Source organism: Aegilops tauschii, chromosome 7, assembly GCF_002575655.3.
Source record: "Aegilops tauschii subsp. strangulata cultivar AL8/78 chromosome 7, Aet v6.0, whole genome shotgun sequence".
Taxonomy (NCBI): Eukaryota; Viridiplantae; Streptophyta; class Magnoliopsida; order Poales; family Poaceae; genus Aegilops; species Aegilops tauschii.
In genome coordinates, this window is record NC_053041.3 from 221,937,882 (window position 1) to 221,951,512 (window position 13,631).

The window sequence follows — 13,631 nt, forward strand, 5'->3', positions numbered from 1 at the left end:
ACGGATTAAGCGAAGATTGGCTAAGGACAAGGTGACGATGCGCGTGGGAAATGGTTCCAAAGTCGATGTGATCGCGGTCGTTACGCTACCTCTACATCTACCTTCGGGATTAGTTTTAGACCTGAATAATTTTTATTTGGTGCCAGCGTTGAGCATGAACATTATATCTGGATCTTGTTTGATGCGAGACGGTTATTTATTTAAATCTGAGAATAATGGTTGTTCTATTTATATGAGTAATATCTTTTATGGTCATGCACCCTTGAAGAGTGGTCTATATTTAATGAATCTCGATAGTAGTGATACACATATTCATAATGTTGAAGCCAAAAGATGCAGAGTTGATAATGATAGTGCAACTTATTTGTGGCACTGCCGTTTAGGTCACATTGGTGTAAAGCGCATGAAGAAACTCCATTCTGATGGACTTTTGGAATCACTTGATTATGAATCACTTGGTACTTGCGAACCATGCCTCATGGGCAAGATGACTAAAACGCCGTTCTCCGGAACAATGGAGCGAGCAACAGATTTGTTGGAAATCATACATACTGATGTATGTGGTCCGATGAATATTGAGGCTCGCGGCGGATATCGTTATTTTCTCACCTTCACAGATGATTTGAGCAGATATGGGTATATCTACATAATGAAACATAAGTCTGAAACATTTGAAAAGTTCAAAGAATTTCAGAGTGAAGTGGAAAATCATCGTAACAAGAAAATAAAGTTTCTATGATCTGATCGTGGAGGAGAATATTTGAGTTACGAGTTTGGTCTTCATTTGAAACAATGCGGAATAGTTTCGCAACTCACGCCACCCGGAACACCACAGCCAAATGGTGTGTCCGAACGTCGTAATCGTACTTTACTAGATATGGTGCGATCTATGATGTCTCTTACCGATTTACCGCTATCGTTTTGGGGTTATGCTTTACAAACAACTGCATTCACGTTAAATAGGGCACCATCTAAATCCGTTGAGACGACACCTTATGAACTATGGTTTGGAAAGAAACCAAAGTTGTCGTTTCTTAAAGTTTGGGGATGCGATGCTTATGTGAAAAACCTTCAACCTGATAAGCTCGAACCCAAATCGGAGAAATGTGTCTTCATAGGATACCCAAAGGAGACTGTTGGGTACACCTTCTATCACAGATCCGAAGGCAAGACATTTGTTGCTAAGAATGGATCCTTTCTAGAGAGGGAGTTTCTCTCGAAAGAAGTGAGTGGGAGGAAAGTAGAACTTGATGAGGTAACTGTACCTGCTCACTTATTGGAGAGTAGTTCATCACAGAAACCGGTTCCTGTGACACCTACACAGATTAGTGAGGAAGCTAATGATGCTGATCATGAAACTTCAGATCAAGTTACTACCGAACCGCGTAGGTCAACCAGAGTAAGATCCGCACCAGAGTGGTACGGTAATCCTGTTCTGGAGGTCATGTTACTTGACCATGACAAACCTACGAACTGAGGAAGCGATGATGAGCCCAGATTCTGCAAAATGGCTTGAAGCCATGAAATCTGAGATGGGATCCATGTATGAGAACAAAGTGTGGACTTTGGTTGACTTGCCCGATGATCGGCAAGCCATCGAGAATAAATGGATCTTCAAGAAGAAGACTGGCACTGACGGTAATGTTACTGTCTACAAAGCTCGACTTGTTGCGAAAGGTTTTCGACAAGTTCAAGGGGTTGTCTACGATGAGACTTTCTCACCCGTAGCGATGCTTAAGTCTGTCCGAATCATGTTAGCAATTGCCACATTTTATGATTATGAAATTTGGCAAATGGATGTCAAAACTGCATTCCTGAATGGATTTCTGGAAGAAGAGTTGTATATGATGCAACCAGAAGGTTTTGTCGATCCAAACGGTGCTGACAAAGTCTGCAAGCTCCAGCGATCCATTTATGGACTGGTGCAAGCCTCTCGGAGTTGGAACAAACATTTTGATAGTGTGATCAAAGCATATGGTTTTATACAGACTTTTGGAAAAGCCTATATTTACAGGAAAGTGAGTGGGAGCTCTGTAGAATTTCTAATATTATATGTGGATGACATATTGTTGATTGGAAATGATATAGAATTTCTGGATAGCATAAAAGGATACTTGAATAAGAGTTTTTCAATGAAAGACCTCGGTGAAGCTGCTTACATATTGGGCATCAAGATCTATAGAGATAGATCAAGACGCTTAATTGGACTTTCACAAAGCACATACCTTGACAAAGTTTTGAAAAAGTTCAAAATGGATCAAGAAAAGAAAGGGTTCTTGCATGTGTTACAAGGTGTGAAGTTGAGTAAGACTCAATGCCCGACCACTACAGAAGATAGAGAGAAAATGAAAAGTGTTCCCTATGCTTCAACCATAGGCTCTATCATGTATGCAATGCTGTGTACCAGACCTGATGTGTGCCTTGCTATTAGTTTAGTAGGGAGGTACCAAAGTAATCCAGGAGTGGATCACTGGACAGCGGTCAAGAACATCCTGAAATACCTGAAAAGGACTAAGGATATGTTTCTCATTTATGGAGGTGACAAATAGCTCGTCGTAAATTGTTACGTCGATGCAAGCTTTGACACTGATCCGGACGATTCTAATTGCAAACTGGATACGTGTTTATATTGAACGGTGGAGCTGTCAGTTGGAGCAGTTCTAAACAAAGCATCATGGCGGGATCTACGTGTGAAGCGGAGTACATAGCTGCTTCGAAAGCAGCAAATGAAGGAGCTGGATGAAGGAGTTCATATCCGATCTAGGTGTCATACCTAGTGCATCGGGTCCAATGAAAATCTTTTGTGACAATACTGGTGCAATTGCCTTGGCAAAGGAATCCAGATTTCACAAGAGAACCAAACACATCAAGAGACGCTTCAATTCCATCCGCGATCAAGTCCAGGTGGGAGACATAGAGATTTGCAAGATACATACGGATCTGAATGTTGCAGACCCGTTGACTAATCCTCTCTCATGAGCAAAACATGATCAGCACCAAGGCTCCATGGGTGTTAGAATCATTATTGTGTAATCTAGATTATTGACTCTAGTGCAAGTGGGAGACTGAAGGAAATATGCCCTAGAGGCAATAATAAAGTTATTATTTATTTCCTTATTTCATGATAAATGTTTAATATTCATGCTAGAATTGTATTAACCGGAAACATAATACATGTGTGAATACATAGACAAACATAATGTCACTAGTATGCCTCTACTTGACTAGCTCGTTCATCAACGATGGTTAAGTTTCCTAACCATAGACATGAGTTGTCATTTGATAAACGGGATCACATCATTAGGAGAATGATGTGATTGACTTGACCCATTCCGTTAGCTTAGCACTTGATCGTTTTAGTTTACTGCTATTGCTTTCTTCATAACTTATACATGTTCCTATGACTATGAGATTATGCAACTCCCGATTACTGGAAGAACACTGTGTGTGCTACCAAACGTCACAACGTAACTGGGTGATCATAAAGGTGCTCTACAGGTGTCTCCAATGGTACTTGTTGAGTTGGCATAGATCGAAACAAGGATTTGTCACTCCGATTGTCGGAGAGGTATCTCTGGGCCCTCTCGGTAATGCACATCACTATAAGCCTTGCAAGCAATGCAACTAATGAGTTAGTTGCGGGATGATGCATTACAGAACGAGTAAAGAGACTTGCCGGTAACGAAATTTAGCTAGGTATTGAGATACCGACGATCGAATCTCGGGCAAGTAACATGCCGATGACAAAGGGGACAACGTATGTTGTTATGCGGTTTGACCGATAAAGATCTTCGTAGAATATGTAGGAACCAATATGAGCATCCAGGTTCCGCTATTGGTTATTGACCGGAGACGTGTCTCGGTCATGTCTACATAGTTCTCGAACCCGTAGGGTCCGCACGCTTAAAGTTCGGTGACGATCGATATTATGAATTTTTGTGTTTTGATGTACCGAAGGTAGTTCAGAGTCCCGGATGTGATCACGGACATGACGAGGAGTCTCTAAATGGCCAAGATGTAAAGATCTATATATTGGACGACTATGTTCGGACACCGGAAGTGTTTCGGGAGGTTTCGGACATATACCGGAGTACTGGGGGGTTACCGGAACCTCCCGGGGAGTATATTGGGCCTAATGGGCCCTAGTGGGAGAAGAGGAGGGGCGGCCAGGGCAGCCGCGCGCACCCTCCCCCTCTAGTCCGAATTGGACAAGGAGGGGGGGCGCCCCCCCTTTCCTTCTCTCCTTCTCTCCCTTCCTTCTCCTCTCCTACTCCTACTTGGAAGGGGGGAGTCCTACTGCAGGTGGGAGTAGGACTCCTCATGGGCCGTGCCATAGGAGGCCGCCCCTCCCCCTCCTCCACTCCTTTATATATGGGGAGGGGGCACCCCTTGGAGACACAACAATTGATCATTGATCTCTTAGCCGTGTGCGGTGCCCCCCTCCACCATAATTCACCTCGGTAATATCGTAGTGGTGCTTAGGCGAAGCCCGCGTCGGTAGCATCATCATCACCGTCACCACGCCGTCGTGCTGACGGAGCTCTTCCCCGAAGCTCTACTGGATCGTGAGTTCGTGGGACGTCACCGAGCTGAACGTGTGCTGAACGCGGAGGTGTCGTACGTTCGGTACTGAGGATCAGTCGATGGTGAAGACGTACGACTACATCAACCACGTTGTTATAACGCTTCCGCTTACGGTCTACGAGGGTACGTAGACGACACTCTCCCCTCTCGTTGCTATGCATCACCATGATCTTGCGTGTGCGTTGGATTTTTTTTGAAATTACTACGTTCCCCAACAGTTTTTACGTGGATAAGTGGATTTGCATCCTAGTCATCACTCAACGAATGCTTTGACGGAGGAGTGATGAAGTTCAAGGTATCAGCTATGGCGGTGGAGCCGTGGACTTGTACTTATCCTTTTGCTTCCCACGAGACAACCATCCAAGATTGTATCATTGTCGTATTTGTATCAGTTTCCTTAATAGTTAATAAATAACATGTATTTTTTATTAAATACAAATACTGGTGTTAGGCGCCGGCTGACTGGTCCAACATTTCGGTTGCTCGCGCGTGAGCCATCCAGATCGATTACTGCTAGTCGTCTGATCCTTTCCCCTTTCTTTCCCAACGCGCACCGTATCATGCACACACTGCACAAGAAATCACCACCCAACTAGTGAGATCTTGCGTGTCATTGCCTCTGTCATCCATCTCATCGACGTTTGCCCCCCTACAACTCCCACCATCAACGGGCGTGCTCGGCCATGGCTTCTTGCAGCTCCTGCTGTGAATGGTCGTAGTTGTGCCAATGTAGACATGAAGCCTCGTCCGGCAATGATTTTAGCTCTACTCATTGTGGTTGCAGCATCGGGTGCACAACCCCTGCCGTCGACGCTCGCCACACGGATTGCAGCAAAAATCGTGCACTGCTGTCGTCCAAAAGTACAACTCCCATTGATGTAGAAAAAAATTCCGCTGGTTCCAGCAATTCTGCTCGCCAGTTGCAGCTTTTTGCCCTTGCCACCGGTGTGGTCAATTCCACCAAAAATTGTAGTCGGTTCCAGCAAAAAAACTCCGATCGCAACAAAAATGACCTTGCTGGATGACCGATTCCAACACTAGTCGTGTGTGGTTGCAACTTCCCGTTGGCCTATTCTAGCAAAATGACACGTCGGTTGCGCACCGGTGGCTGGCAGTTGTTGGTCCTTGTCGACTCATGCAGCACGGGGACGGCCGGGTCCCAGGAACCATGGCCACCGGTCGCAACATTTGTAGATGTCATGTTAGGTTTAAGTGTTAAAGCTCTGTTAAGAAAGAGGTCGTCCCAAACTTGTGGAGTGCTAAATTCCCTATTATTTCAATAAGTCTTCCGTTGGTTGTAACTAATCACGTACCCGCTGCTGTGGAATTCCTGGTCGCCGTCGCTAGCATCAGTGGCCTCTGTCGAGGAGGCGACGACCATGGAGGAGAGCTCGTATGGACGGGGCACGTTGAGGGGGTGGCGACCATGGCGTGGCTGGGCTAGGTCAACGGTTGGGGGGGGGGCTGCCAGAGAGATAGAGAGAAATCGAGAGGACGAAGAGGTAATGGCAGAGGAGGCGAATGTGGGCCCGCAACTCACGCGAGCGAGCAACCTCCACTGGTCGGCTGGAAACAATCATTTACCAAAAAACAGATCCCAACATCTAGTTTTGTATCTATCATGACAAAAATTCATGGATAACACAAATTATATCAATTAGTAGCAATAGCAGTCAATACAGTTAGGTTTTTTTAGGGAAAATGATGCCTCTTTATTTAATCAATGAAGCTCGGAATGTCATCCGAAATTACATCAAGAACAAAATCCGGGGGGGGGGGGGGAGCCAAACCTTACACGGTTCATCACCTACACCTACTTTAGCAAATTTATGCGCGGCAACATTAGCGGATCTCCTAACCCAAGACACTTTAACGTCAGCAAAGAAACGTAACAAGATCTTAATCTCCTCCACCCAGGGGCCAGCCGCCCCCAGGTTCTTCCAGGGTTGCTTGATCATCTGCACCATCTTCTAGCTATCAAGCTCGATGTGAACTCTTTCTGCGTTGACCTCCCATGCCAGCTCCAAGCCCCTTTTACATGCCAGAATTTCAGTAGCTTCCGGGTTCGTGATATTGGGGAAGTGGTGGCACAAACCCTCCATGAAGGCACCCTGGTGGTTTATCACCACCGCTCCTCCTCCTTTGTCCCCATGCTTCTACACAGCACCATCGGCATTGACTTTGACCCAACCATCATCAGGAACCTGCCATCTTTGACGTGGCTGTGGCATTACTGGTTGCTTCTGATTTGGGTGCACCGCCTTCCACTCGTGCATATGAGCTACGACCGTAGCTATGATTTCATATGAAGGTGCAATTCTTTTCCCATCTCTTGCCTCATTTTGGGCCAGCCACAAACCGTATGTGAAGGAAATATGCCCTAGAGGCAATAATTAAGTTGTTGTTTTATATTTCCTTATTCATGATAAAGGTTTATTATTCATGCTAGAATTGTATTGATCGGAAACCTAAATACATGTGTGAATATATAAACAAACTAAAGGAAATATGCCCTAGAGGCAATAATAAAGTTGTTATTTTATATTTCCTTATTCATGATAAAGGTTTATTATTCATGCTAGAATTGTATTGATCGGAAACTTAAATACATGTGTGAATACATAAACAAATACCGTGTCCCTAGTAAGCCTCTACTAGACTAGCTCGTTGATCAAAGATGGTTAAGGTTTCCTAACCATGGACATGAGTTGACATTTGATAACGGGATCACATCATTAGGAGAAGGATGTGATGGACAAGACCCATCCGTTAGCTTAGCATAATGATCGTTCAGTTTTATTGCTATTGCTTTCTTCATGTCAAATACATATTCCTTCGACTATAAGATTATGCAACTCCCGGATACCGGAGGAATGCCTTGTGTGTTATCAAACGTCACAATGTAACTGGGTGATTATAAAGGTGCTCTACAGGTATCTCCAAAGGTGTTTGTTGAGTTGGCATAGATCGAGATTAGGATTTGTCACTCCGAGTATCGGAGAGGTATCTCTGGGCCCTCTCGGTAATACACATCATAAGATTGCAAGCAAACTACTAAGGAGTTAGTCATGAGGTGATGTATTACGGAATGAGTAAAGAGACTTGCTGCTAAACAGATTGAACTAGGCATGTAGATACCGACGATCGAATCTCGGGCAAGTAACATACCGATGGACAAAGGGAATTACGTATGTTGTCATAATGGTTCGACCGATAAAGATCTTCGTAGAATATGTAGGAGTCAATATGAGCATCCAGGTTCCGCTATTGGCTATTGACCGGAGAGGTGTCTCGGTCATGTCTACATAGTTCTCGAACCCGTAGGGTCCGCACGCTTAACGTTCGATGACGATATTGTATTATATGAGTTATATGATTTGGTGACCGAATGTTGTTCGGAGTCCCGGATGAGATCATGGACAAAACGAGGAGTCTAGAAATGGTCGAGAGGTAAATATTGATATATAGGACTATAGTATTCGGACACTGGAAGTGTTGGGGAACGCAGTAATTTCAAAAAAAAATCCTACGCACACGCAAGATCCATCTAGGTGATGCATAGCAACGAGAGGGGAGAGTGTTGTCCACGTACCCTCGTAGACCGAAAGCAGAAGCGTTATGACAATGCGGTTGATGTAGTCGTACGTCTTCATGATTCGACTGACCCTAGTACCGAAAGTACGGGACCTCCGCGATCTGCACACGTTCAGCTCGGTGACGTCCCACTAACTCTAGATCCAGCTGAGTGTCGGGGAAGAGCTTCGTCAGCACGATTGCGTGATGACGGTGATGATGAAGTTACCAACGCAGGGCTTCGCATAAGCACTGCAACGATATGACCGAGGTGGAAATCTGTGGAGGGGGGCACCGCACACGGCTAAACAGTCAACTTGTGTGTCATGGGGTGCCCCCTGCGCCCTTATATAAAGGAGCAAGGGGGAGGTCGGCCGGCCCTCCTTGGCGCGCCCCCAAGAGGGGAATCCTACTAGGACTCCAAGTCCTAGTAGGTTTCCACCAAAAGGGAGAGAGGGGGCAGGAAGGACAGGGAGAGGGAGAAGGAAAGGGCCCCCCTTCCTAGTCCAATTCGGACTCAAGGGAGAGGGGGTGCGCGGCCTGCCCTGGCCGCCCCTCTCTCACTCCACTAAGAACAATCGAGGCCCATTAGTTCCCCCGGGGGTTCCGATAACCCTGCGGCACTCCGGTTTTATCCGAAACTTCTTCGGAACACTTCCGGTGTCCGAATATAGTCGTCCAATATATCAATCTTTATGTCTCTACCATTTCGAGACTCCTCGTCATGTCCGTGATCACATCCGGGACTCCGAACAACCTTCGGTACATCAAAACATATAAACTCATAATACCGATCGTCACCGAACGTTAAGCGTGCGGACCCTACGGGTTCGAAAACTATGTAGACATGACCGAGACTCATCTCCGGTCAATAACCAATAGCGGAACCTGGAGGCTCATATTGGTTCCTACATATTCTACGAAGATCTTTATCGTTCAAACCGCATAACAACATACGTTGTTCCCTTTGTCATCGGTATGTTACTTGCCCGATATTCCATCGTCGGATCTCAATACCTAGTTCAATCTCGTTACCGGCAAGTGTCTTTACTCGTTCCGTATTGCATCATCCTGCAACTAACTCATTAGTCACATTGCTTGCAAGGCTTATAGTGATGTGCATTACCGAGAAGGCCCAGAGATACCTCTCCGACAATCGGAGTGACAAATCCTAATCTCGATCTATGCCAACTCAACAAACACCATCAGAGACACCTGTAGAGCATCTTTATAATCACCCGGTTACGTTGTGACGTTTGATAGCACACTAAGTGTTCCTCCGGTATGCGGGAGTTGCATAATCTCATAGTCATAGGAACATGTATAAGTCATGAAGAAAGCAATAGCAACAAACTAAACGATCAAGTGCTAAGCTAACGGAATGAGTCAAGTCAATCACATCATTCTCTAATGATGTGATCCTGTTAATCAAATGACAACTCATGTCTATGGCTAGGAAACTTAACCATGTTTGATTCAACGAGCTAGTTAAGTAGAGGCATACTAGTGACACTCAGTTTGTCTATGTATTCACACATGTACTAAGTTTCCGGTTAATACAATTCTAGCATGAATAATAAACATTTATCATGATATAAGGAAATATAAATAACAACTTTATTATTGCCTCTAGGGCATATTTCCTTCAGTCTCCCACTTGCACTAGAGTCAATAATCTAGATTACACAGTAATGATTCTAACACCCATGGAGTCTTGGTGTTGATCATGTTTTGCTCGTGACAGAGGCTTAGTCAACGGTCTGCAACATTCACATCCGTATGTATCTGTAACATCCCAAATTTTCAATTTGGAATGTTATACATTAGATCATCATTGCATAGCATATTTTATTGCATTTTGGCAAATCCTCGATAAATCCTAAGCAACTCAAGGACCCTCGGAGAGAGTTGGGGATTTTCCCGGTTTTTCATATTTGATTTTTATCAAATAATAAAACGAGGATTTTTGGTTTTAATTATTTTTCTCTTCGAAAAATATTTCATATTAAAATAAATGAGAGGAGAAAATATCTCTTCTCCACAATAATTGAAATATTGGAGGAAAAATATTAAAATCAAATATTTGATTTTATTCGGATTTTATTTGCAATTTTAATTGCATTAAAAAAATTGCACGTTTTCAAAACTGCATTTTTGGGCCAAGAAAATGTTCATCTTGTTCTAATTATTTTAATTAGACGGAAAGAATTTGTTTTAGCATTTTTGGATTTTTATTTATTTTTCTGCGATTTTTTTAGATTCGGCGAATTAGAAAAAACGCCAAGCGCGCCGACTGGGTCGAAGCCCAGCCGACGGCCCAGCCTGCCCTGCGCCCGTCTCCCTCCCGAGCACGGCTCCCGCCGCCGCCGAGTCCGGCTCGAGCACGCCGCCCGCCGCCGCCTTGCCCCCTCCTCCACGCCACCCCCTCCCCTCTTATAAGTACCCCCTGCCCCGCCACCTCTCCTCACCCCGCCGCCCCAACCCGCACCCGTCGCCGCCAGGAGCGCCCGCGCCGCCGCCGAAGACGCCGCCGCCCCGGAGCCCGTGCGCCGCCGCCCGCCGCCTCCCGTCGTCGCCCGTCGCCGCCCGAGCCCCGCCACCCTCGCCGCCCCTCGCCCGACCCGCCGGAAGCCCCGCCGGAGCTGCCCGCCGAGGTAGCCGACGTCGTCGCCGTGCCTGGTTTCTAAAAAAACGCCCCGGTTTTTTCTCTAAACCCTAGTTTTTTTATATATAGATCGGTTTATTTTTTCGGTTTTATTACTTAGTGAACGTTCACCGATCCGTTTGTTTTAATGAACGCGTTCGTCGGTTTGACGCTGTTAACGAACGTTCGTTCGTTTAACCGTTCGTCAGTTTTCTTTTTCGTCGGATTTTCCGCGATTATTCCAAATCGCGATTTCTGATCAGATTTTCGTTCTGGTTTAACTTTTCGCTCGTTTATCGGAATCAGGCGATTCAAGCGCCTAGAGTTTCATCTCGAAATTCTCTTTCCGTTTAATCTACTCAAACAAGTTTTTGCTACTGTAAAATTTGACTTAGATCCAGATTAGTAAACGAAGCTTGTTTCTTTCGCCGTTTGACTTTCATTGCTTCGTTTGAGTTGAATCTTTTTGCAAACCGGAGTTCTTAAATTGAACTTTCTGGTTAGATCTTTATTTGAGTTTTACTTGTGCATTAGATGAGTACTTATTGTTTGCTTGTTTGTTTGCGATAGAGTACCCGGAGTGCGCCGCTTGCTACTTCGAATCTCTAGGTTTCACGGATCATCAGCAAGGCAAGTAACACTTTGATCATACTTTTCACTACCCAGTTTTATTGCATTAGATCAATCCTCAAACATTGCATGGTTAGGACCTAATTAAATTGTGGGTATTGGGAAGTAGTTGAGGTAGTACCTATTACCTGTTTTATTATCAAACCCTTGGGAGTTACTTCTACGTTTGCTTATATCGCCATGCTATGCTAGTAGACGTGGATTGGGTTTGAGAGATATTCATGACAGATGTGAGATTGTTAATTAATGGTTTACTTAAGGTGGCAACTAAAACTCACATCTGGGTGGATTGAGGCACCTGGAGAACGCACTGCTACCTGTATTTTTGGATATCCCGGAGTACCCGTGTGATCATCCTATGGACCGCCACCCAGGCTCAAAGGGATCATGAGATTATTCATGCTAGAAGCTTCCGTGTGCAGCCACAAGCTATTATGGGCTCTAGCATAGTTGATTAAGTTGTGTGAGCTCTTGAAGAGGTAGACTAGCAGATGTAGGGGATGTAGGTGGTACTGTCTACCCGGAATAGAGAGTTAACGCTTCTGAAAGACTATGTCTCGGTCATCCGTTTCTCAAACATCATGTAGTGCGAGAACCAAGCGGAGGCGATCGAGTCTTGTGGGGAAAAGTGCACAAACCTCTGCAGAGTGTATAAACTAATCATGGTTAGCCGTGTCCCCGGTTATGGACAACTTGAGTATCTAGTACTTGGATTATCATGTGAATCTCATCATGTTACTTTAATTAATATTGTTGGGTTAATGATGATACTTAATTGGGATTGAGTTGGAGGTACCTTCTCAATGTTTAACAACCACCATGATAGTTAAATAAAATTTATTCCTTTGAAGTAGGGAAAAATTGGCTTTTCGCAAAACTGTAACCATAGAGCTTTCTACCAGCCACATATGCATGTAGTATATTATTATTCCGTTCATTACTCTCTATGTGTTACATTGCCAGCATATTCCATGTGCTGACCCGTTTTCGGGCTGCAACGTTTCATGTTGCAGACTTTTCAGACAACGAGTAAGGTGCCTTAGGTCGTGGTCTTATACTCAGTGATGCCGTTGGAGTTGATGGACTCACTTATCTTCCAAGCCTTCCGCTGTTATCGTATTAGATGGCCTTAAACCATATTTATCATACTTATTCTCTCTTGAGATATTCGTTGTAATAAGTGTGTGATTGCTACTCTGTTATAAATCCTCCATTTGTACTGTGCGTGTCAGCATTACTGATCCAGGGATGACACTGGTGCACAGCAGCATAGACTGTTTGAGGTCTGGTCGCTACAAAGGTGGTATCAGAGCACACGCTGACTGTAGGACACGACCACTAAGCTTAAACCCTAGAACACTTCTCTCTTCTCATGTCCGACTCCTCTCCACTTTCTACTCTTTTAGGAATGGCGGATGCAAGGAAAAAGTTCATGCAACTAGATGAAGACACGCCTTTTGGACGACACTTGAAGGAAGTCACTAAGTACTTGAACATTGGAATACCAAGCATCACCGGAACCTACAACGCCACATTACCTGAAGAGGAGAGCTGGAAGATTCAAGTTCAAGTTCCAGGAAGGACGTTTACGCCAGTCACTGAGCCTATAAAGTTGTCATTTGAAGCACCAACCTGGAGTTTAGGGAAGAGCATGGCAGCCCACATCTCTATGGGACGCATTGGAGAAGTCTACCACAGGGTGCTTAAGGATACTATTTATCAGATTTGTGGACGCTGAGACGAGCAATGGGAGATGATTAGCACCAAGAAGGATGGATCCATTGCAGCTTTCATCCAGGAGCAAAACCAACACATTCGTCGCCAGGAGAACCAGATGTGCTCAGACAAGATAGATCTGAAGAAGGCATTGACGAAGATCAAGGAGTTGGAGGAAGAACTCAAGGCTACACGCGAGGATTACTTGGAGGAAATCGTCGCACTAGTAGGGAAGAATGACGACCTGGAGAAGAAGATTGGAGTATTCGTGGGAAATCCAGTATCAAAAGCAGAAGATGATGAATGCGCTTGCCCGGATAACTACATCATCATCGACGACACCGACTCAGACCCCAGTGAAGATGACTTTGTTGATGAAGCTGGAGTAGATATCATGGAGTCTTCGACTGATCAAAATTTCTAGTAGACCACCATATCAGTAGTAGTTTTCCCCATATATATAGTATAGTTCAAGCACTTTTGT